Raw genomic sequence first — 25068 nt, forward strand, 5'->3', positions numbered from 1 at the left:
TCAATTAAAATTAACCTGCGAAGGCTGTAATAAGGAAGGAAATTAAGGGATGTGTGTATCTATATAAATATATGTGTGCTGCGGTGGCTTGTCGGTGGCGATTAGGGAAGTCCTGCTGTCTGGAAATTGGCTTTGCCTCCCAGGACACCTGAGGGGAGCGGTGCCCTAGTTAATGCTGCGGGAGCTCTCGGGAGAGGCTCGAAATGAAATGGATACAGGGGGTTATTTTTCGTTCGAAATATGCTCTTGAATAAATTAGTTTTGCGTCCAGAAATGGCATCTGTTTTCCTTGGCTCGGGTGTTTTTCTTAGGAGTGTTTAGGTATGCAGCTCACACGGGAAGCGGGGCTAATATCTGAGCAGCTTTGGATATCGGTGCTGTGTCGTGTTAGAACAGAAATGCTGCTTTAATTCAAAAGTTTAAATACAGAAATGCTGTGGGGTCAGTAACCCCGGGAGGGGGAAAGGACGGGCACTTAAAACATAGAACTCATGAGGTGAGAAACTAAGTGTTTTATAAGAGTTAAGTGGCCTTATGTTCAGTGACACCATCTGAAAATGAACCTTCTCTTTTATTTTCAAGGAAGTAGCTGAAAACACTGGATACACCTCTGTTTCTCCTGGAGGTAGGTTTCAAGGAGGCATCTGCAGCAATTTGGTCTACTTTTGTGATGTTTTTGGAAGCTGTGCCTAGAATTTCTCATCTGGATGTTTCAGGCCTTGTATCCTCTGCGTTCCACTCGGGCTGTGGCTGATGGGCTGGAAGAAACCTGGGCTGGTTATTACAGATACACTTAATATTAAACAAACAATTAAACAAATGTGGGCCCCCTGAACTCAGAAGACCTTCTAATGTGTGTAAGTCTTCTGCCTAATTATCAAAATGCTCAGTAGCAGCAGCAATGCAGATTTCAGATGCTTGGCTGGAAGCACTCGAAGAATTACATGGCCATGTCCCCATCCTTCCAAGGATAACACAGACCTGTTGTGTTTGGCTTCTGCTGTGCCATATTGTTCGTTCTCCCACTCTTTGCTCAGTCAGTCACTCACAGCGTGTTTGGATTGTGAAGGACAACGTGAAAAAAATCTCAATTTGATTCTCAAATCAGGAAAAGCAATTATAAATCTTTTTTATTTTTAAATAGTATTTTACGGTTGGAAATTATGCATGCCTTCTGTACACCGCTTGGAAGGGTATAAATATAAAAGATTTCTTCAGCTGTTTCTTTTTTGTAATTATAAAATGCATTAAAGTACAAATGTAGCTCTAAATCAGTGTTGTCCTCAAACTGCTTTTCATTGTTACGTGGACTGGAAATATGAAATTAATTCGTGGCAGCTTATTAATCAATAATGTTTGCTCATGCAGGTCACTTGCTGATTTATCTCCAGTTCACAGCTCATTGGAAGGTATGTAACTCTTCAGAGATGTTGTTATTTAACAGGTGTGTTTTCCTGGTGCTATTAATGACCTCTGGATTTAGTAACTCCTGACACAAGAAAGATTTCAGAGATTATTCACATAAAATTGGAAGTCTTTTCCCATGGGTATCGCACACGTTAGCTCGTGGGATACCTGGTAATAAATTTACCAATCTGTATTTGGATTCCACTCCCACCAATGAATTTCACAGAGTTGGCTGGATCAGTGTCCAGGCACGTTTTCAGGCATAGATACACTCAGACATAAGTATCCCAGATTTTCTCACCCTCCCAGATATAGGTGGTACCTCCTTAATCGGTGCAATCAGCAGGTTTGCTCAGTGTGTGCCTGCTTTCCCTGGGGTTGTTCAGTGCATGAGGACATTGGAATAAACACTCATCCTTGTGGAATTCTGCCCTGGCAGCTCGGTACTTCCCTCTGCAGTAATTCCTCTGTACTAAAAGTTGCTGAGAGCTTGTTCCATATTAGAAGAAAATATTTTGTATCCTAATACCCATTCCTGGAGGAGCTCTTGCAGAAATCTTCCTGCAGGGCAGGTCGAGGGATTACAATCTGCATCTTTTGTATCACCTTTTTTTTCAGCAGGAGGTGTGGAAGGAAACTGGTGCTTTAAAATGAGATGTACAGGATACATCTGTGGTGAGATTTAAAGGAGCTGATCTCAGATACACGGAGAGCAATTTTAGTTAATGATATGACAAAAAAATTGGGTTTTTTTGTAAGAGTCTGTAGAATAGCAGAATGTCCTGAATATTCAAAGGCTTTATTGGTTGTCTTCATTTTACCCAAAATGTTGCTTGAGTGTGGAAGACTTTTGCAAAACTACAAGAGTTTAAATTGTTTGATGGATTTGAAAGTCTTGCCAAGAGGCTCAAATAACCTTTAAAATTTGAATATTTCCTGAGCTTTGAATGCTCAGTCTTTTTTCAAACTAACTCCTGCAACTACCCAACCCTTCCTTCAGTTTGTATTTCGAGCACGAGAAAACAGCTCCTGTGCTCCCAAATCTGAGGGACTGCAGGAGAGAGACCTTATAAATCTTGTTATTTATTCTGAAAACTCACCCCGGGGGTGATGGCAGAGGAGCTGAATTTCACCGCTGAACTCTGATCCCGGGAGCTTTGTCAAGGAGACTCGCGAGGAATTTGAACCAGATATTTTTACATTGCAATGACATCACCCTGTTCCCTGAGGTTTCCAGAAATCTTACAAGCTCTCAGTGTGCTCGTTCCTGTTAAGTCATTCTAAACTGAGAGTCATTCCACCGCAATGGTGTCATAGAATCGTTACAAAACTGGTGAATTAGATCCCGGAGTCTTGTTTATTTTTACACAGATAAAGCCTTGAATGAGAACGAGCCAGCGGAGCCACAAAGGGCAGCTGCAGTTTTTGCTCCCTGCGCAGGAGGGTGCTCAGCTCCTGTCTTTATCTGCAGCAAAGAGCCGTTCCCGTGGTCATTAGATCGAAGTGGAGAAGCCGTTTTCTGATCTGGTCTTTTCTTGCAGTGGCGTTGAAGGGTCTGTTAAATGCAGCGACTCGAAAAATATTCAGCTGTTACAGAATTTTCGGAGGTGTGTGTTAATTGCTCCTAAACACCATCGCGGAGGTATTTAGGTCAGAAGATGGAATGATCGTGACGTTGGGATCCTCTAATGGGTGCCCTTAAAGGTGCCAGGATTTTCAGTAGAATCTTTGAAGTTCCTCAAAATTAGGCTTTTCCCAATCTGCCGTTTTAATCAGATAGTGTGAATCCTTCAATTGAACAAGGAATTCTCCTGTGTGTAAACATGAGTGGATTTACCAGGAAGGAGTAGATAAGCTTGTTAATTTATATTCCATCTGTAGTACCTGCTAAGAGTTGTAGCCTTAATTATTTTTTATTTGCCTTGGTAAATCATAGAGTTGTAGAATATCCTGAGTTGGAAGGAACCCACCAGGATCACCAAAGTCCAGCTCCTGGCCCTGCACAGAACAGCCCCGAGAATCCCACTGTGTGTGTGATATTTAGTAATATATTTTAGGTTAAACTCCAAATTAGCATTCTAACATAACCCATAAAACGGAATTTCACTGACTTACTGTTGACCTTTTTAGAGCTGAGTTAAACAGGAGTCTTGGGTGTTGTTACCTGGGCAGATCTTAGTGAAGTGAGTTAACATGTTCTGTCTGAAATCAATTTGTTAAACCTCTGTCTTGTACGAGGCCAAAATATTCCAGCCCTCTGGACGCACATCCAGTTTAATTGCTAAGAAAAGACAATTTTGATTTTTAAAAAGCACTGCCATTGTAGACAGATTTCCAGGTGTTTCCTTCCAGACCTTTCAGGATAGATACAAACCCAGAAATGTAGGAGGCAAAATTTTGTTTGTCGTGTTGAAGGGGATCCATCCCATTCCCGTCAGCAAATAAATATTTGCTTAATTTCAGGCAATATTTACCTCAGTGGTCAATAAAACTTGTCTTGCACTTCACAGAGTTAATATTTACTTGCTGGTTTTAGTTTGGTGACAATATTTAAAATTCTCTGGGGGGCTTTTTTACTTCTTTTCTAACAAAAAGAGATTTTGTATTAACAAAGATGTGTTAGTGTATTAGGAAGTGTTATCCATGGGTGAGACCATGTTTGACATGTAATAAGATTATCCAGATTAGGCCTATAAGACTTTACAAGTATGGAAAGGATTTTTTTGTTGTTGTTTAAGGGTTAAATGACTAAATATATTACCAGCTTTAAAAATAATTGTTTGTGTCAGTTATGCCCACATATAGGTCATTAATAAAACTTAATGAGTTGGAGAGGAGATCCTGATATGTTTATAATTTATGGAATTATGGTCGTTCCCTACAGAATTTGTAGGATGTGTATCACACAGAAATGGGTGTCAATAATTTTATCAGGGTTAAAATCAGGGATAGATTTTTCCTTTGACCTCAGCAGCACCAAGCCTGTTTTTCCAGACATTCCTGAGGCTCTCAGTGTTGTCTGCAACAGCAACACTGAAAAATCAGTACCTGAGTGATGCAAAAGTTGCTGATTTTTGATATCCTGGTACTGACATTATGGATATCCTGTGCCCCCTAATTACTCCAAAATCAGGTGCAGACTGCAACAGCTTGGTGAAGAGGGTATAAAAATGAGACTGGAAAAATTAGGATGCAGATACTAATTCAGAAGGCAGAGGTTTCTGGAAGGAAATTAGAGTGCTCCTCCTCCTAATTGGAAAATTAATTTTCTTTTGGGAAGCAAGCACAAATTTAGCCATTTTTTTTTCAGTGAAGTCAGAGTAAATGCAGCAGCCACACTGGGATGGTTTAGGAGGAAATCCATAGATGAATTTTAGGTCCTTTTAGTTTCCAAACATGGCACTTCGTTTCCATGGAAGAATTCCCCTCTCCCCCTGCGTTTCATACCTGGATCATAGTTGGCTCTGTGCTTATTTTTCAGGGGTTTAGGTGTATTAGAAGTTGGTACATGACAGTGTGAAGGGTTTGACTTCCAACCTGCTCGAGGCTTTGTCTGCAGGATCTGGTAAGAGACACTTCCAGCTCCTTGGTGTCTGCTCAGAGGAGATAAAAGGGCTGCTTGTTCAGCAACACGTGTTATCTTTGCTGTCATGTCCACTGCTCTTGCAGGGGTGAACTTAAACCCAAGGGAGTAGCAGCTGTTTGCACCTATGTCACAAAAAACCCCTAAAGATTCTGTCCTTAAATGGTGATTTTATGATTGATACTATTAGAGACAAGGGTAAGGCTGTTTAATTCAATTAATCTTATGGTCTGAGCCTTCAGCTGAACTGAAGCTGCTGAACTAAATCACAGCACACCCATATCCCTCAAACTGTCAAATAAAACAGCTGTTTATGATAATGATTATCTTAATTTAAGAGTTCCAGCTCATGCACTACTTCTCTTCATTAATGGAAAGAATTAATGGAAGAATACTTACAAAAGTACTTATTGCTTAAGCAAGAACTACTAATGAAGTGAAACACTTGGAGTTCATCTTGGACTCGTTATACCTTCCTCATACTTTCAGAAGACATTATAACAATTAAACATGTTAATTGTTAATTGCATGGTTCGAAGTCTGGTGTTGTCTTCCCTGTTCCCAGTAGGAAATGTCTGTCCCTCTGTGTCACCCAGGGCTCTGCTGCTCACACATCAAAAATACAAACCAAAAGTTCGCTGGGGGTTGTTCAAGCTCCATTTGACAGGCACATTTATATTGATGTGGCAGCTGTAATATGTGAAAATTGTAGGTGAAAATTGTAGGACTTAATAGTCTGAAGGTAGGCAAGAAATCCAAAGATAAATACCAAATAAATGGCTTTTTTTTGAGCGATGCAGAAAGTTTGAGTAACCGGGAGACTTGAGCACATCTGGTGAAAAACAGGTTTCGTGATGTGTGGAAATAAGGATCTGGATGTGTAACTTCAGGCATTTGGATTTGGAAAATTTGGTCTCCCACTGTAATTTCTGCTTTTGGTAGAAGTTCATCACACCACACTGCTTGGGGGGGGTGTGTGTGTTTGTGTTTAGAAATCTTTACCGTTGTAGTTTGGACAGCAGATTCCTGGAGAACATCAAATGGAGACGTGTGAGCAGGACCTGTGGGCAAGGGCCACGTGCTTGGGTGTGTCCTGAGCACTGTGATTCCTTCCAGCTCAGTTTAAATCTCTGGAATGCATCCCAGCAGCTGAGCAGAGTTTGTCCTGTATTTCTGTATGCAACAGAATGTTATTTTTTTTCCTTTTAACACCTAAGAAAATTTGAAACACTACAGCAAGACATCTGAGAGTCCTGCCCAGGGTCCCTCAGGTGCCCATCTACCAGAGGAAGACATGAGGGCAGATAAAAGGCACTGAGCAAGGAAATCCTGGCCAACAGAAATACTCTGTGTGTCATTGTTTAGATCATGACACAGTAATTGTTCTCTATCATGCAGAAGTGCCACAGTGCTAAAATATAATTGGAAAATGCATTTCTGTCTGATCTCTGATTTGAACCTTTCCATAGGTGGTGTAATTGTCTCCCCACATGTCCACGTGGCTGTTTCACAGGTGCATTAACTCCTGTCTGTCACCCAAATTGCTGTTTATTGCAATGTAAATATGGTAAATTAATAATTTTGCCCAATATTGGCTTAACATTCATTTTCCAACTGCAAAAGTCAATGGGAAATAAATCTGGGAGAGGATTGGTGAAGTGAAAGATGCAGGATTGTGAAATAAGTGAGTTGCTGGAGAATAACTTCTGCTTGTATGTATCTTAATTAGTTATGTGAAAATATAATGGATTTTTTTCCACAGTTATAAAGTAAACTGTGGGTTGATGTCTCCTGTAACAGTGGGAAGAAAGCTCAAGAATCTGGACTATTGGTTTCACCATCTCCTGTCACTACACTGAGTTTTGTTAACTCTGTTTTTTAAGTTCCAAAGAAATATTTCCTCACCTTTATTTTACCAAGACTCTTTTTAGCAACCAACTAAAATTTTTGGACCTTTATCAGTTTTTCAGTCCAGCTTGGAAATAATTTCTTCTCTCTTTATTCTAATGGTCCTTCCCCTGCAGGAAAATCCCAGCTTTGCTTCCTATGGAGTCGGCAGGGAAGGATAAATCAGGAAGAGCAAGGAACTCTTACTGGTGCTGCTGTGTCTCCTGACAGGAGAGCAGAGCCACAGAGGAGGAAACAGCATCAACATTCTCCACAAAGCAGAGAAAATAGGTGCAGGCAAGTATTTTAAATTGAACTCTAATGAAATTATTGTTTATGGCCCAGCTTCTCCCTTCCATCCAGAATGTGTCATTTAGGTGATTGGGCCAGCAGGTGCAAACATAATTGAATCCAGGGAAATAAATAAGGAGGGAGGCTGGGGATTGTTTGCTAAAAAGAAGACATCTAGTTTACTAATTAGGAGGATTTATAGGATGCTGCACTTAAAATAGATGATTATTGATGGCTCATCTTAATCATGAGAGTTACCCCGTGGTTCCAGTTTGCTGCAGCCTCGCTGTGCACGGGGGTGATGGCACAGCCAGGGATGGGACCTGGGGCTCATCCCTCACCTGCAGGGGCTCCAGAACCTCGGGGGCTCGGGGCTGCCCCACCCCTGGAAGTGTCCAAGGATGGTTGGACAGGGCTTGGAGCAGCCTGGGCTAGTGGAAGGTGTCCCTGCCCAAACCATCCCATGAATCTGTGGGAGCAAGAACCAGAAAAACAGACCCTCTGCACTGGACACTGTTGTTTTCACCTGGAAACTTTATGAAAAGCTACACAGAAACAATGTTATTATCTCAGGGAGGAGGTATTAAGAGATGCCTGTGTTACATCTGTCTTTGAATCAGTTACAAAGAGGAAAGAAGTTGGAATTCTTAACTAGGGAAAACGCAGATGGAGGTTCTTTTGAAAGTCTCATCTCTCCAAGTAGCAATTTAAAGGTATTTTAATGGAAATCAGAGGTAGAGATTAAACCAAAATATTTGTCAGTGGACACTGCTGAAGTGCAAGGTAAATAATTTTAATTATTTATTCCTCTTAAAGGAGATAGTGATAATAACTCTGGAATTTAGGTCAGTATAATTTCTCCTTATTTTAATGCTCACAGCTCTCTCAGTGACTGGTGAGCTCATCACAGAAGCCATGGATGAATTCCACATTTCCCATGCCCTTATCTAAGTCATTTCTCCTTTCTGCACTTTGGAATGATTTGAATATGAAGTATATCAGGAGAACAGAGTTGTTTTCTCCTCTGCAGCAGATCTATTCCTCACAAAGAGTAACAAGCAGCCAGAGCGAATTACCATGGAGGAGATTGCAGCTGAGCTTGGAAATATTATTTTGAGAGACTTACATTTCCTTCTGAAAGGAAAGAGCATTAAGGGATATTTTGAAAATGTAGAAAGGGAATAATAGCAAAAAAAAAAATCTCCCTAAGATAAATTTGGCTCAGCAGCCTTTTTGCTATTTCGTGTCTAACATTCATTTTGGAGATATATCAGTCACATCAAGCTGAGGCCACTTTAGTTTTATGTGCCTGGTAAAAGGGAGTTGATTCACAAGGATCTGGTCCATTCCCTTCTGTCACCTCATATTTCTGTTTCTGTGTCTGCACATTATTTCTACCAACCAAATACATTTTTTTTTTTTTTTTTTTTACAATTTGGAGGAAAATAAATGGAAGTTTCCAAGTAAATATTTTTATATTCATTCTCATGCCTTCGGTTGTTCTACAGAGCTTCTGTATTGCATATTCCTCCAAGTAATTCCTGCTGATAAAATGCACTGCTGGAGTAAAATAGGGAATTAAAATTTAGATTGGAAATGGATTTGTTTGGTATTTCAGAGGGTTCTGATTTAAGGTTTTCTTATGCCCAGCAACAGATAAATGAATACACAAGGAGTGAGGCAGCCATGCTCTTCAGGGCTGGGGCAGCAGGAGCTATGGAATAAGAGGATCCTTTAATACAGAACACTTTGCATTTGGCAGGGCTGGTCTGAACAGGGGCTTATAATCCCCCAGGAGACTGGATTTTTCTGCATTTGGTAGGAACCAGTAGGTCTAGAGGTGTCTTGATGTATTTGCCATTCCTCAGTTTCCTCAGGAAGTGCAGCCACACCACTTTGCTCCTAAAAGATTGATGTGTCCCGTGGACAATCCAACAAAATTATGGTGGTTTGCTTATGATTCCATTGCAGAATTACCCAGGTTTTGTGGATTTTGTATTTGAGTCAGTCTTTAGTGTTTGTTCTACCTCTTTTTTGTGTGTTTGTGTTTAATGCAGCTGGAAGTTATTCTGGAAAATGGGGAAGATGGAATCCTTAGAGGAGCTGCCAACGTGCATTTGCCTGAGTTACTTCAGCAGTGGGGAAGAGAGGGAGAATTCCAGACACGTCACCCTGATTTCACAGGCCTGCAGAGATCTCCAGGGTGGACTGATCCATCTGTGGGAGGTAATAAATAGCCCTGTGCTTTGTTACACATATATGTGTGCTCTGTCCATGCAGTCCTTGTAATCTGTGGATCCTCTGGCTCTGCCTGGACAAACACGTCCAGTTTTGGAACTGGAGAGCTCCAAAGAGCTCTTATGATTGGAAAAACAGGCAGTGGCAGTTGGAATCACCCAGTGCTCCTGGTTGTAGTGCAGGTACAGAACTTCCTCTCTAACCTTCCCCCAAACCTGAAAAATTATTGGATCTGGACATTCCTACTCCACTGACTGTTCAGAGACAATCCTTAGCTCGTGACTGAGGTGTTCCTCCCAAAAATCCACGTTTTGCTGTGTTCACTCATCCTGAAGTGACAACAGGTAGGAAGGAGGGGGAAATGAAAAGGGATTTTGATTTCAAAAACAACTCTGAAGAAAGCAGGCCGTGTGTCTGGGTTTCCAAACCAAGCTGGGGATAATTTCTGTCCTGGGTGTTGTTCCCACTTCCCTGCTCTGGCAGCTTTGTAGCTCAGTTCTGTGGGAGAGCATTTCCCTGCCGAAGGGTTCCCGTGGCATCTCCTCAGCTCAGGAGCTGCCCCTTCCAACTGGCCCCTACAAACCAAAACCTCCTCAGGCAGCAAACCCACGTTCTCCTCGTTGTTGTTTCACACTGTGTACCCACAGGGGTCCTCCTGGGCTTAGCTCTAAAGGAATAATTATACTTTTTAAATATTAAACATCAAAGTTCTTCTTTCATTGTTAAACCAATATTAAAGTAGGACAAAACTGATTTACAGTTTAGGGTTTGCTCCAGAATCGCTGGTGTTGCAGCTGATGTCCTGTTCCAGCAATACTGGCACTGCCAGGAGGCACAGAAATGTAGATTTTAATCAAAAACCCTTATTTGAGATACACTTCAGTTAAATTATAAATTAATCTTGCCTTGTGGACTTCCAAGCTCTTAAAAAGGGCAAATGGCTGCAGCGCCCTCTGAAACAATTCATACCCCCATTTTTTGTGAGGATTCGATTCCAGCACCATGGAATTGAAAGTTGGGTGTCTTCCCCTCACAGATTGTTATTTAATCACTATATATTAGCTTTCATTGCCCTTTTGATGTATTTAAGCTCATAAACGTCTCATTGACTAGATTGAATTTACCATGATGTTGTTACTTTTTATGGATGGAATAAATCAATATCGGATCCGTTGGCTTTGCACCGCGTTGTTTATTTTAAGGGCTGTTTAAACTTTTACTGAATGAAAATGGAAGGTTTGACGCCTCCAAATGAATCCTCATAATCTGGGAATGCTGAGATCCCACCTGGCTCAACCAGCAGGTGCTGACCACGTGATCCAGAGGTACAAGGCTAATCAAATTTCCCAGCATCCTCTGAAATGGGATGTGTTTTGCAGCATTCCCGATATGTAACACTTAAATACTTGCAAATTACTTTATTATTGTAAGAGAAAGCTTTTGTTTCATTACTAGGGAATATTCCAGAGTAAGAGTAGTTTTTGTCCCTGAAAATACTCTTGCAAATATCTGTCTGATATTTCCATATATATATTTATATAGGAGGAAATAGTAACTTACTTCATGTTAAGGCTGTAGTCCTCAAATAATCTGCACAAACCATCTGACTTCATCTATAAATCTGAAGCACAGAAATACCACTGGGTTCATTTTTTCATGGAATTTTAGAAATGTGGTTTCTTGGGCTTTTTTTTGCTAGTTTAATAATAATTAAAACTATACATTAAACAGGTGATGTTCCACATAACCAAGTGCTAAACTATGTCCAGTGGCTATAAAAACTTGGGAATTCTCCCATCAGTGCAATCATGGGATAACAGCCTGGACTTGGTGCTTCTGGAGGTACCTGTTTGGACTCAGTGCTGCCCCTTTCTCACCCATTATTTATGCATCTTATTATTGTATTAAGTAGCTAATTAAATCTGGTCAGGCTAACCTTTCTTGGTGATTAGAATTAGGCACCTCAGCCCCTGAAGAGCCAATCATTTTGGGAGGAACATCTTGTTCTTGTTTGAATAATTATCTGTGTTTACATTCACACAGCATTAATCACTTCAACCAGACAGTTTTGGGGGAAGGAAAGGAGGGTGCCCAGGGCAGGTTTTCAATTGCTGGGTGCAGAAATTATAAAGGAGATACATTTCCCTTCATTCCTGCCAATGAGCAAAACATTTTGAGTTAATAATCCAGAACTCAGAGTGCACAGAGAGCTGTAATTTGTTTTCCAATAACTTTAAAAGCCAAGTGCTCCAGGCTGACCCTCTGAACTGAGCCCTGTTTCCTTAGTGAGAATTCTTCAGCAGCAGCATTCCAATATTTTCCTGCTGGAGTATTTGTCATTCTTTTCCAATTATTGCTGTTATTATTTTATAACTATTTGTCTTTGTTCTGTGATCTGTTCTTTTGTTGAACCCTAGTGAAAGCTTCTTGGTCTTTTTTCCCTGTCCTTCCCCTTGGTTTGAGATTTTCTGACAACTCTTCTGCCCTAAAGCCTTTTTTTTTTCTTTCCCCTTTTTCTCCCTGCAGTTGCTGGATCTTGCCTGGTACAACCATTGCCCTTATTGCTCATGTATCCCTAAAAATGCTCCATATATTGTGGCTTTTGTTTGGAAAGACCAAAAGGAGAACTGGCAAAGTGACCTTTTCTGTGCCCACCTTCCTTCAGAGGCTCAGGAGCTCCTAACTCTTTTTTGGGAAAGACCCAATAGCTCAGACAAAGATGTTTATACTGAAGATTATTTAATTTTGAACATGAAATATTATTTATTTATTTGTCTATCTCTTCATTTATTGCTTCTCAGGAACAAAGTCATGGGATCACAGGAGATGTGGGAGCTCAGTGCTCCCTGGTCCAGAGAGCAAGTGGGATGGTGGGAATTATTAGAGAAGAAATAAAACCACAAAAGACTTCTTGATACCACTCTAAACCCATCCCATATCTGTGTGAGTACTCTGTGCCTCAAAACCAGGTGTTTAACCAGCAAAAGCTGTAGAGAAGGGCAGAAAATGCTGAGATGTGGCAGAAATGGTGAACCTGCACCTTCCCCAAAAGGCCTCCAAGTCATTTAAAGATGTAACTTTGGTGCTGTTCCTTTGCTGATTCAAATGATCTTCTGTAAGTGATTTTATGATACATATCAATATTATGGTTATCAGCCTTCACAGTTAAAATAAGGCTCTTTTCTTTGGCAGGAGGAAGGCTATACATGCAAATTCACATTCCTGATGCATTTCCACTGACTCTGCCCTTCTGTTCTGGCAGAATTAGGAAAAACTGTGGTTTTTTGTGTCTTCTTTTCTCTCTTTCTTTATGCATCGTGTGTTCTTCGATTCTCACTTTATTTCTGGTTTCATTATCTTTTTCTTTTTTGTGGTTACATTTGTGGCTGCATTTTTGCCTTTTATTTGTTCTCTTTGCCTTGAACTTTCTCCCAAATCCTTCAGTTTTCCTCTTTCTACCCAGACCTGAATAGACACATTGAATCATCACTTTTCTCTCCTTCCATTTCCACTTGTTTTCCTCTTCCACTCCAGTATTTATCTTTTCCCCTTCCTCCCCTAATGTTACCATTTTCTCTCAGTGTTTGTTGATGTTTTTCTTTCCCCTGAACTTTCCTCTCCTTTCCTTGGTATTTTGGACCAGGAGAGACCAAACAGGGATTTGGGCCTTGAGTTTTTTTCTTAATAGTACAAAACTGGGTAGAAATTCCTTAAAAATAAGTGTCCTGACTGACCTGTGGCATGAGGAGGGGACCAGGAGAAAACAAATTCCTGTTTAGCAAATTTAACTTCTAAAAATTCAGGCTCCATCCTTCCAGCTGGAAACCAGAGAATATAATGGGTTGTTACAAGCTGTTAAAATTTGAGACCGAGGAGGGGGAATAGGCTGAAGTTATTCCATGGATTGTTCTGTTCTTTGTGGGAGGCTGTTAAAATAAAGCAAGAGTATAAAAGATGAATTATATACAACTTAATGTAAAGCTGTTTGAAGTCATTATGATATTTCTTCCTTGATTGTCTAACATTTGTGTACTTTTAAAAAGTTTCACATTTTTTGGTTCTTTCTGAACATTATGAAAATTGTACTGAGAGGAGTAAATTCATCTGCATAAAATTGACTGCAAAGAGCAATTAGTCCTTCATTAATATGCAAATTTGGTCCAGTGCAGATTCATCTATATATGAGGCTTAAATATGCAAGTCAGTCTTGCTGTGCAGAAGCCCAGATGCTTTTATTTACTTTGAAATTGAGGGATTTGGTTAATGATGTTGTTGACAGGAAAACTTGAATAAATTTGATGATCACCATCTTTCATATTAGACGAGGCCCATGGAAAAAAATTACCAAGTAAAATACCAATTTTATTTGGTAATTTCCTATTACCAATCTAGTAATAAAATGCAAGATACGAAGTAATAGAGTGAGATTTCCTAACGTAGTTATCCTGAGACTTAAACTGTTCCCCAAAGATAGAGCCATTTTTCTTAAACTTTGTTTTTCCAGAGGGTAAAGACATCTCCATAAGCTGTGTGAATAACATGCTGCCTAGAGATTTAATATTGGAAAGTTGGCTCTGTGGCTTGTTTCACTTGGGGAGAGTCTATAAACCTGGGAATGGAAAAGCAGGAGCTTTGGAAAGGGCTCTTCGTCATCTTCCCTCAATTATCTGGGGAGTTTTCTCCAGAGCTGGTGGGAGGCCTTTGCTCTGACCCTCTGGAAGTGTCTGAACACGTGGCCAGTTATCTTTGGATCACCTAAGCTGGTTAATAAACATTTTCCTAAATATCTTTAAGTCTTTACAGCCCTCAGAAATGAAACTTGGTGACTGTGATCACTCCCCATGGACTGGCTCAGAGAAGGCAGGGAAGGGTTTTTCCTTCCCATTAAATGGGATGTGCCCCATCCCTTTCCTCCTCTCCTGGCTCCTGCCCAGGGTGCCGTGGCTCTTTTGGCACATCCAGGATTGCCCTGGTTTTGTCCAGCAATGCCACAGCTCCATCACTCCCTCAGGTATGGACAGAATTCCCTTTGCATTTGTCAGCCTTGTTTCCTCTCCAAGGTACCACAAGTCACTCCTCCTCATGTTTCTTTATTCTTTTTTTCCTCTGTAGTTCCCTCAGGCCTAAATTTACCTTTAGCTTAAACAACCTGGCCTTTGACTTCAATCATGGCCACATTTTCCTGGGCTAAATTTGGTCTTCTGTCTCGCCTGTGTGGGGCATTGACACTTCCAAACCAACAGAGAAATGGAGTTTAAATGGACTGAACTCTCCAGCAATTTATAAAGCTCTAGTTGGAACTACCCAAGGACAAGTTAATAGATTAGACCATTTGATTCCTCTGACTTCTTGGCACAGCTGGTTGGGATATAAATCCTCCCAACAGTGAACAGTTAGTTTCCAAATCCTTAATGTGCTGTAGGAGGCAAACAGTTTATACAGCCATGGGAAGGGGGGGAAAATTCAATGGAACACGAGAATTGATGTGCTTGTTCACGTGGTCGTGGTGTGGTCCTGCAGGTGAATCCACAAGCAGGAAAACAGAGATGGAATTGAGGATCTGGGGGGAGCAGAGGAGGGATCTGTTAGTCTTGGAAAGGAATCTGTCCTTTCTACCCTCAGAATGAGGCACTGGGAGCTGTCAGAAGGCAGTTTGTTTGCAGCACTTGATGAGGTGACAAATTGATTAAAAGGTGGAACTTTAAAAACACAACATCTGCTCAGACTTAAATGGTCTTTGCCTGTGAGAACACAGAGTTGTTGGACAGTTTGTCGTGTTTTCCAGTACCATCCCCAGCAATCTTGGCTTTCTGATCTAGCTCCCAAAAAGCAGACAATAATAATTTTAAAATCTATCAACAACAGGCATCTCAGCACAACCTGAGGTTGTCTCCTATCAGCTATGTAATCTTTATATTCTAGATTAATAAACACTTCAGCCTTGGAGTTCGTTAGTCCAAAATATATTTATTACCTCATGAATTCAAACCCCCTCCAGTTACCATCTAATTAAAGCACAGTTGTGTGCCTGCAATCTTTGGGGATGTATTAATAATGGAATTATCTCCTGAAACAGTAATTACACACTTTGTGCATTCTTTGCCACTCTTGTTGCAGTGTCTGTGTGATGAGTGGGGCACACAGGGCTCCATTGTTTTGAACTCTCTGTGTATCCAAGGATAAGCAGGATGGTTTTTTTTCCCTCTTAGAAAAACAAAAAGGGAGGAAAATTTATTCATTTTTGTACTTGGGAAGGGGAAGCACCAATGCCACTGTAGGAAGAGTTGTGAAACACGATTGTGCAAGTGATTTTAGCTCCTGTTTTCTCCTCACTCTTCCAGGAGGTTGCTCACAGAGCAAAACCTCCCTGCAGGATCTGTTTTGTAAATCTGCCAAAAGGTGAAGACAACCACTTCATCTGCGAGGGAATATTCATTTATGGGGCTTCAGTGGCGACAAAGATTTGAAAAAAGGAAAATAGTCTTAAATCCTTCCTCAGGAGAGAGATTTACTTCCAGTTTTATTCAGTGGTAAGTGTACTTATTATCCTCTAATTTCTGTGTGTATTGGCTGTATCTGGGCTCGTGCTTTATCAAGGTTGTCCTCCCAACTGCTACAATGGGTTGTTTATGGGCAAGATTATTTTTCCTCCTTTTTTTTCCCCACTTACAACGGAATGAGGTGTTCTGATCCTGCCTGGAGAGCCCTTCCCTGCATGGAAAGAGGCACAGGAGGCCGCAGGGTTTGCACATTCCTTCCCTGGATTTTTGAATCCCTTATCTCTAGTTCAAGTACATCTGTTGAGCAAGAGTGTGAGCGTGTGATTCCTGTTGACACAGGCTCTACCTGACAGAAGGGGGGGGTTATTCCCTTTGTACTTCCAGGTGCTGTATTCCAGAAGTTGGTGTTGTCAGGATCCATCTGTTGGTGGAATGTCCTGCCCTGGGTTGTCTTGCCTTTGGGATAACCTTTTTCCCTGCAGTGAAAGGTCAGGGTTAGGGTTGTGCTCATTGTCTCAGTAAAAATGGTCTCTGGTACCACTTAGGACACTGTAGAGTGGAACATTTCCATTGTGTTAAATAGAAAATATCTACAAAAGATTATGAGATTGATGACATATTGTTACCCATTATTATTATTAATATTATTATTACTATTAATATTATTATTATGACTTAGGGTTAATTACTGGTTTGTCAAAACTTCTTGATTTCAAAACTTTTGGCAGTCTAATATTTCTTGTGGCTGTGGATGAGAGAGGTGTCTTTATGTCCCCAGAATGGTTCCAGGTTGTGTCTTGCCTGTGCTGTCACACTATTTTGTTTGCCATTGGTGTCTGATTTGCAAACTTTCAAACTAGACACCTCTCTGATGTGTTTTTCCTGATGTGAATAAATTCACCGCAGAATACTCACAGAGGAAGAGATGTTTGTTGTCAAGCAATTATTTCAGATGAAACACAGAGAAGGGTGATATTACAGTCTGAGTTTTATTTAGCCACAGGCATGAATCTGAAGATGAATTCTGGGAATTTAGGGGAGGAAAAGGACAGCTTTTTATTTTCTTATTTTTTTTTTCTTTCTTGTCCTCTGTATTTTGCAGGGATTGCTTTGAGTCTGTGAGTTCTCAGCTCATGAAGAACTTCCTGGCTGAGGGGATGAAGACATTAAAGCCTTTGCCCACTCAGGGCAATTGCTCTGGAGACAAACACAGCTCAGAAAACAAATGTTGTGAGCTACCTGGGAGTTCTGGTTCACTAAACACATGAAGAGCCAGAGATCCTTCTGAACCTGCAAGTGAAATTTATTCTCAAGGTGATGCTCGAGCTCATTATCTGCTCCTCTTTCTAAGTGTAAAGCAAGGAGTGAAAGGCCCAAGTATTCCATATATAACAGCTGACATGTTCCCTGCATTCCTGTGTTTGCCTAAGAAGTCATGGATAATCAATTTGATGTGCAAAATACACTGCAGGGATGAATTCTGAGCCACAGCACTTGCCATGCCTGTGCCGTTCTGAGAGACAGAAACTTCCAGGAAAGGAACACCAGTGAAAATCTTCCCGATCATTCTCTCCTCAGGTTTTTTTTTCCAAGGATGTGTCTGGAGGTGTATTCTCTAGACAGTGTTTGGGTTTCTCCTACCCCTTGAGTGGCTGGTTCTGTGTGTGTCAATTATTTTCTCACTGTTTTTCTTCCTGTATTAGAAATCAAAGTTACTTCATCAGGATATATATATATTTTTATATATATATAATCACTATAATCCCAACTAGGAAAAGCTAACCTGAAACATTTCCTTTTCAGATTTATTATTTAAATATATGTTTAAAATAATTAAAACAATTCCCTACACGTATTACAAATAACTTCCCATCTTATTACTGTTGGGAAGCAGAACAGGCAGGAACCAGCAGCAGACAGATGAGATTGTAACAGAGGTTCTCATTTAATAAATAATAGATTGGTTGTAATGAGACTTATGGTCTTCATAAACTCCTAGAATGTTTTTAACACAACCAAAGTAAGTAAGTTTAAAGTCTGATTTATTAGTCTTAACCCTCTCAGATAATTTTTTGCCTTGTTTATTTTCGAGGACAAACCCCAACATTTATCTTATTTTGAGAGAATTTCCCACAAACCAGAATATCTACGGTTCTAGCAAGAAAAAAAAGGGAAATTTGTGTGGATAAAAAGAGATGAGTGACAATCCTGATGGTGTGGGAAAACTGAGGTTAGATTTAGTTCTGTGTTAATCTATTCCTCTCTTGGAAATCCACATTTTCACCAGAACATCCCCCAGCATCCTCTAGACTGTCAAAATTTGGTCACAGCATTTCATATACTTTGGTGCATCCTTTCTCTGGCAAGAAACAGCTGGATATTTTTGTGTCACATTGTGCCCAGTCCACCTCTGTTGTTGTCATTTTAATTGCTGGGGCTGGTTTTTTTTTTTTTAAGTCCTCTACAGAAGGTCTTTGTAGTGACAAGCGAACGGTTCACGCTTCGTAAGCAAACATAAAGAATTCTGCTGCTAATTGGAGAGGGAGCCATGCAGTTATGATTCCATCAACATTTAAGTTATGTTGTTAAAGGACACATTTTTGTTGTTGTTGTCGTGTTTATGTTGCCCCATAAAATTTTACTCGGGGTGGATTTGGTGGGGAAGGTTTTATAACTAATTCTGGGACTCAGGGGGCAGGAGGGAGGGGTAGAAGTTAAATTTTTCTAACCTGAATATACAGAATTAAAGTTCAGCATTTTATTGCTGTTTTGGTCTATTATAATTCTTAATTGCTGGCTCGTGGAACTATGAAAATGGAAAGACTGGACAACCTCAAAAAAGCTCCTTTTAGCCTGCCCTGAAGAACTGCAGCCACAGTGTTTCATGTGGAGGAAAAGTCTCCAGAAGCCACCACTTTCCCAAAGGAAGGAGGTTGTTATTCACTAATTTGGCCTTTTGGGGTTTTCTCCCCAAGACACTCTGCCTGTTGTATCTATAGACCTCCCAGTTTCTAAAAGGACCTTGTGTCAGACCTTCCTTTTTTCATAAATTCCACTTCCATGGAATACTTGGCTATGGATTAATAGTTTTACAGTTACAAGCCCCAAAACTGTTTCCTATTAATGCTGATTTATTTTCTACTTACATCTCTCTTCTCAGGTGGCAAAATATCTGGAGCCTCATCTTGAAGAGCCTTGGAAGGGCCAAGAAGGTTCTTCCTTTTCCAGGTCACTGCCAGGTTTTAGAAGACACAATTTTTCAGCATCTGAAGCAGGAAATCCCAGCTCTTTTCCATGAGAAGAAGCACAGGGATGACAGGGCTTCCCCCCAGAACACTCCCGGGGTAATTGCTGAAGACATTCCAAGCCACTCTAACGAAGTGCACTGGCTGCCAGTCATTCTGTTCTCCTTGGAAGACCATCTGTTGCACTTCAAATATGTAAAGGTCTGCTATCATTTATTGCTCCAAACAAATCCACTCCTTTGTCTGATGGGCTGGAGCTCCTGAATGGGGACTAGAGGTGGTTTCGGTCATGGAGGGCAGGATATTCAGGAGATTCCCTTTTGTTGCTCTGTAAGTGAAAGGTGCTCACTCAGCTCAAATTTCAGAGCACAAACAGTGATTAAACTGATTTCAGTGCTTTTGAATAATTTCAATTTATTTGGCAACAAATCATGAACAACAACAACAATCTGAAATGTAGTTTCTGTTAACTCAGCCAGAAGCACATTGTAAGATTTTTGCTTCTGGTGAACAAACCTTTCCATTGTAGTGGTATCCAGACTTGATACACACTGACATTTGAATTAACATTATGTTATTTTAACTAAATTGCTTAATTAGCTTATTTGTGGCTGAAACTAGTGATTCAAAGAAACTTTCAGCAGTGAAAAATAGGGTCAGCAGCTCAAAATGCAAGAACCTTTCTTCTGGTAGGTAAACACGTGTCCTTTACAGGGATGTAACACTTGCCTGTACAGTCTTTATTTATGAGTTAACTGGGACCCTTTCCATGAATTAAATGAGCAAGATCAGGCATTAAATGATGATTTCTCTTTGTTTTTCCTGCTGCAGATTTTAAAGAGGCTGTGCAACCCCTCCTCTCAGATTGGAGAGCATAAGCATTGTATTTTCACAGCAGAGAAGTTCTGTTAAGAGATTTCCAGCCAGGGGAACACACAACAATTTTTGTGTGATTAGGGAGTGGTCCTGTCTTTTTTTCCTTTTTTTCCTTTTTTTCCTCTGTCCCTTCTCCTCCCTGCATAGCAGTTAATGTTCTGGTCAGAAGGAATAATATGTTAGATCTTGAATGTCAGTAGCCCCAGAGATTCTGACAAGACTATTCATGTGCATTCATACGTCTTAACCAAAGCTGACACTAAAGAGAGCAAGAATCCTCATATTCCTCTTTTTATTGCTGTGCATTAAACTCAAATCTTCTCTTGGAGACCTCTGCTGAAAAATGACATATTCCCCGTTTGAAAAAGGCTTTCTGGCAGGGTCTAAACAAAGCAGCTGGACATCAACGTGGCCCAGGGCAGAAAGCTCCCACAGTTTGGTTTACACCCCAGTTATGGACACCTACCAAATGCTGGGAGATAAATCCTAATGGGAAACAAACAGTAATGTTTTTGTTGTCATCTTTTAATTTAAAAATTAAGTAGTCTTCTAATTTCTTGAAACCTTATAGGAATACTTGGATTCTGGTAACCTGAGGTGGATGTTTCCTGAGAAATAGCCTCTGTGGGAATGCTCTGCTCTCCCATTTACCCCAGACATATTTTACACATACTTCTAGTACAGTTTACAGCACATGTCTGGGTAATTTTGCAGGGATCTGATTGTGTTGTTAAAGCCAGGTAGGCAATTTTTACAACAATGATAGTTTTAATCTTCTTTTTTGTAATTGTTTGATAGCAGTGACTAACACAGCCTTGGTGGCTCTGGGCACCTCGCCATTCTTAGGTAGTTTAATTTGTTAAAAATTATCTTCCCTCCCACCCAAATCCCCTTGAAACCACTTGGAGAGGAGAAGTGTTGAAGAGTTGCCAATAATAAGCCCTGCTGAGACCTCTGTATCCTCCTGGTAGAACTGCTGGTGCCAACCAGGGACTGACTGGCACGGGTTTGAACTCTCCACTGCTTGATAGATCTGCTTCACATGGGCCAATTACAACAATTCCCACCTCTGGAGCTGAAGTCGAAGCCCTTGGTCTTCCCTTCATACCTCAGGTTGTTGGCAATGTGTTCAGTCCTACAATCTCAATTTTCTCTGAATAATTAAGTGGAACATAAATACTTTGAAAAAGTAGGAGAGAGTCTGAATGGAAATCAAAGGAAATCAATGGAAATCATTGCTTTTCATGTTGCTGTTGTTAAGCTGCATTTCTTTCCATTTATTCTTTATTTCTAAAAGGCAGCATCTTTTAAGTTTTTTACAGAGATTCACCAGAAGGTGCTGTAGTCCATTGACTGTTATATTCAACAGTATCTTTTAATGTGAATGAAAGAGCAACAGGAATTCCTACTTTTTTTTTTTTTTAATGGGTTTAAAAATATAAATATTCCTTTCAAAATAAATACTTTTGACCAAAGTGGAAAATCATCCATCCTTTACTCCTTTTGGCTGGATGTTTCCATAAGAAATAGGGATATAACACCAGGATGAGAGACTGGCATTAACTGCCCAGTTCCTGACAATTCCATTGGTTTCAATCTGATGCAACAGGGACCATCTTGCCCTTGCCCCTGTTGTCTTTCCAGGAGAGTAGTTAATTTTTAAATTGGAGCAGCTGCAGGTTTTTTTTAACCAGTGGAGTTTCTATTACACAAAGATAAACCTAAGATTGAGCACAAACTGACTTGCCTGTAGCTTTCCTAATATGATTGCACTGCACAGTGTAGATACTAAAATTTATATTAAAAATTCTCCATGCAGTTTCCCTCTAGGGAGAGGAAGAGGGAAGGGAAAGGCTACATGTGACAGATGCTAATTATGCAGCTTAATGCACTTCTGGAAGTTGCAGAGATGAGAACTCTGTAAAAACCCATCCACAAAACAAAGCCTATTTTCAACAGCGTTTTTTCCACAATGCTTTGTTTTCATCTGCCTCCTCCCCGTTTTCCAGGAGGCTTTATTTCCCAGAGAGCACGTACAGTATTCAAAGGGCAAGTGATGTCCAGGGTCCAAAATTTGCCAAGCATGGATATGAGTGTTCTCCATCGTGTCTTCCTGCTCTGTAGGGCCGTACGTGGAATTGGGAAAGGTGGTGGCTCCCAGTCAGCACAGGTATGGCTTAAAAATTCTCTAGCTGATGTGTTAGTTTTCTTTCCTCTTTTGTTGATGTTTTAGTAATGTTTGGGTTTACTGGGAAAACTGTGTTCTGCACTTGACTGTGCTGGGATCCTGTAGAAGGATTTATTGTGGTGAATATGTCAGGCCCAAGGAACCAGATCCCGAACTGAGACACACAGGCTGGGTTCCTCCAATCTGGGTGGTGAATCAGTGCCAAAGCCAGTGTTAGACACTGATCTTCTCTCCCAGACATTGAGCTGTGCTGTTTGAGGCTAAAGAAATGGATTTCCAGCCAGGGAAAACTCGATGTCATCCTGAAATCAATGGGGAAACTCAAAAGCACCTCAAGGCCACACTGAGCCATCGTGCTGGATTTCATTCCCTCTACCAAATCCCACGATTCTGTTCCCTCTTAGAGGTAAAACCACACCAGCTCTTGTGTATTAATGCCAAATGCTTTCTTTTATTTCCTTCAAAGCCTGGGATTTCTCCTTCAGAACTGGTGACTTCCCAACCTCTCTCCATGCGGGACGATAATCGCGCTAACGACGGCAGCGGCGCCGGAACTTCCGAGGTCTTGGTGTGGCCCTGGGCGGCCTTGGAGGAGCATGTTTGGAGTGAATCCTCCTCTTGCCATGGTCCTCATGTGCAGCCACCACGGAGAAAACCATCTGTTCCCCTCGGAAGGGGGTTTGGTTCCCCATGCCCTCCCCCGATCCCGCTCCGTCCCCAGCTGCCGTGTTTCGACGAGCAGCGAGGGAACGAATCCCCTGCGTTAAAAATACTCTGGGTCTATTTAGATGAAAAGAAGAATCTTGCTTGCCTACACTGACATGCAAAAATAGGCTCAGTGTGAGTAAATCTTCAAAGTTTCTTTTGGTGAAAATACCCAGCCTGGCTTTTTTTTTTTTTTTTAACTTATATGATAAGTTTATTTATAGAGTGTCCTTCTTTCCTCCTACTCCATCAAGACATTTGCAGGAGGTTGTCGCTCGTCTTGTTCAGGAGTCCTGAAATAATTTGCAGGGCCTTTGAAACATCATCATGTTGCACAGTTGTGATGCATCGTGCTGCTGTTGCACCAACGTATCATATTTTAGTGTGAATGTCACGTTAACTGAGACATTCAGGCCTTCCTTTTACTCCAGGTGCCTTACACTGGTTTGTATTTTCATTTTAACTCCTCAGTCAAAAAATTCTGCGTATATATAGTAACTTAAAATTTTCCATTCTACATGCAAGGCACTGCATAGAAAATTAATGTGTAATATGAGAAGATTAACAGGATGCATATACTTTCCAAATATCTCTTAAAAATAGCTTTCACTGTCACTGTAGCATCTTAATTCTGAATAATCTCACAGTCCTTCTGCAAATCTGTGCATATAGTAACAGAGTAACCACCTACTTCATCCTCTTGAACTGCACAATATGTATCTGGGCATGAAAAAAACTGCATTTTGGAGTATGTTCTGCTTTGGCAGAGAGGATGGCTGTGGGACTAGTGAGAGCAGTAATGCCTGCGTTAAATATTAATGCCAGCATTCCCAATACCTGCCTATCTTTTTAAAAAGGCTCCAAGATTCTGAGTGTGGAATTTGCTCCACAGTGCAAAGCACCAGCACAAATCTTGGGAAGCCTCTGCCAAGAGGTGGAAGTTGTGGAAAGGGAGCCAGGGTGGGTGTTCCCTGTGCCCACGGGACACTCTGTGCCTGGACTTTGGCCCAGCACTGCCTGGGGATGATACCCAGGAGTGGATCCTGGTGGGATCAGGGGCCAAGAGCCTGGGGATAAATATGTGAAGGAGAGTTCCAAGAAGATGGACCAGGTTGGTGACAACCACTAGGACACGAGGGAATGGGCACAAACTGATGCTCAGGAAGTTCCATCTGAACATGAGGAAGAACTTCCCTGTGCAGTGACCGAGCACTGGAACACACTGCCCAGAGAGGGTGTGGAGTCTCCATCACCGGAGATATTCCAGATGTAACCCTGTGCCATGTGCTCTGGGATGACCCTCCTTGAGCAGGGAGGTGGGACCAGATGATTGACAGGAAGCTGAACATGAGCCAGAGTGCGCCCAGGTGGCCAAAGAAGGCCAATGGATCCTGGCCTGGATCAGGAACAGTGTGGCAGCAGGAGCAGGGAAGTGATTCTGGCCCTGGACTCAGTGCTGGTGAGGCCACACCTCGAGTGCTGTGTCCAGTTCTGGGCCCCTCAGTCTGGGGAGGGTGTTGAGGGGCTGGAGCAGATCCGGAGAAGGGCAACGAGGCTGGGGAAGGGACTGCAGCACAAGTGCTGTGAGGAGAGGCTGAGGGAGCTGAGGGTGTTCAACCTGGAGAAGAGGAGGCTCAGGGAAGACCTCCTCACTCTCTACAACTCCCTGAAAGGAAGGGGCAGCGAGGGGGGGACTTGGGCTCTGCTCCCAGGCAATAGGACAAGAAGGCACAGTTGTAAGCTGTGCCAGGAGAGGTTTAGGTTGGACATTAGGAAGAAATTCTTCACGGAGAGAGTGATCAGACATTGGAATGGGCTGCCCAGGGAGGTGGTGGAGTCACCGTCCCTGGAGGTGTTTAAGCAGAGCCTGGACGTGTCACTAGGTGCCATGGTCTGGGTGACTTGGTGCTGTGGGGTCACAGATTGGACTCGATGATCTCAGAGGTCTTTTGATGCTGTGATTCCGTGATTCTGTGCCCCGCTGCGGCCGCTCCAACCCGGCCCACCCCGTGAGGAGCCGCGGGCCGGGCCGAGGCGGGACTCGAACCGGCGGCCCCGAGGTCTCCGCGCCATTCCCGCGGTGCCACCGCTAGATGGCGCCGGCCCAACGGGCAGGGCGGGGGCTCGGCAGCGCCGCGCGCTCCCCTG

The 25068-nt window shown here is 41.7% G+C and overlaps 1 long non-coding RNA gene across 11 annotated transcripts; it reads left to right on the forward strand.

Annotated features, from left to right (window-relative positions):
• The first annotated feature begins 9226 nt into the window (after window positions 1-9226).
• On the forward strand, window positions 9227-23828 carry LOC108500554. 11 transcript variants are annotated; one of them, XR_001875896.1, is made up of 7 exons: window positions 9227-9394; window positions 12208-12349; window positions 15748-15936; window positions 17009-17220; window positions 17999-18136; window positions 19067-22197; window positions 22682-23826. It is a non-coding gene; the product is annotated as an uncharacterized LOC108500554 (long non-coding RNA). The 11 variants fall into 11 exon arrangements; XR_001875898.1 differs by lacking the exon at window positions 17999-18136 and having other exon boundaries at window positions 19067-21140; window positions 22037-22197; window positions 22682-23824; XR_001875892.1 differs by lacking the exon at window positions 17999-18136 and having other exon boundaries at window positions 19067-19352; window positions 20599-22197; window positions 22682-23822.
• The last annotated feature ends 1240 nt before the right edge of the window (window positions 23829-25068 follow it).

This window comes from Lepidothrix coronata, unplaced genomic scaffold, assembly GCF_001604755.1.
Source record: "Lepidothrix coronata isolate B3197 unplaced genomic scaffold, Lepidothrix_coronata-1.0 Scaffold91, whole genome shotgun sequence".
Classification (NCBI taxonomy): Eukaryota; Metazoa; Chordata; class Aves; order Passeriformes; family Pipridae; genus Lepidothrix; species Lepidothrix coronata.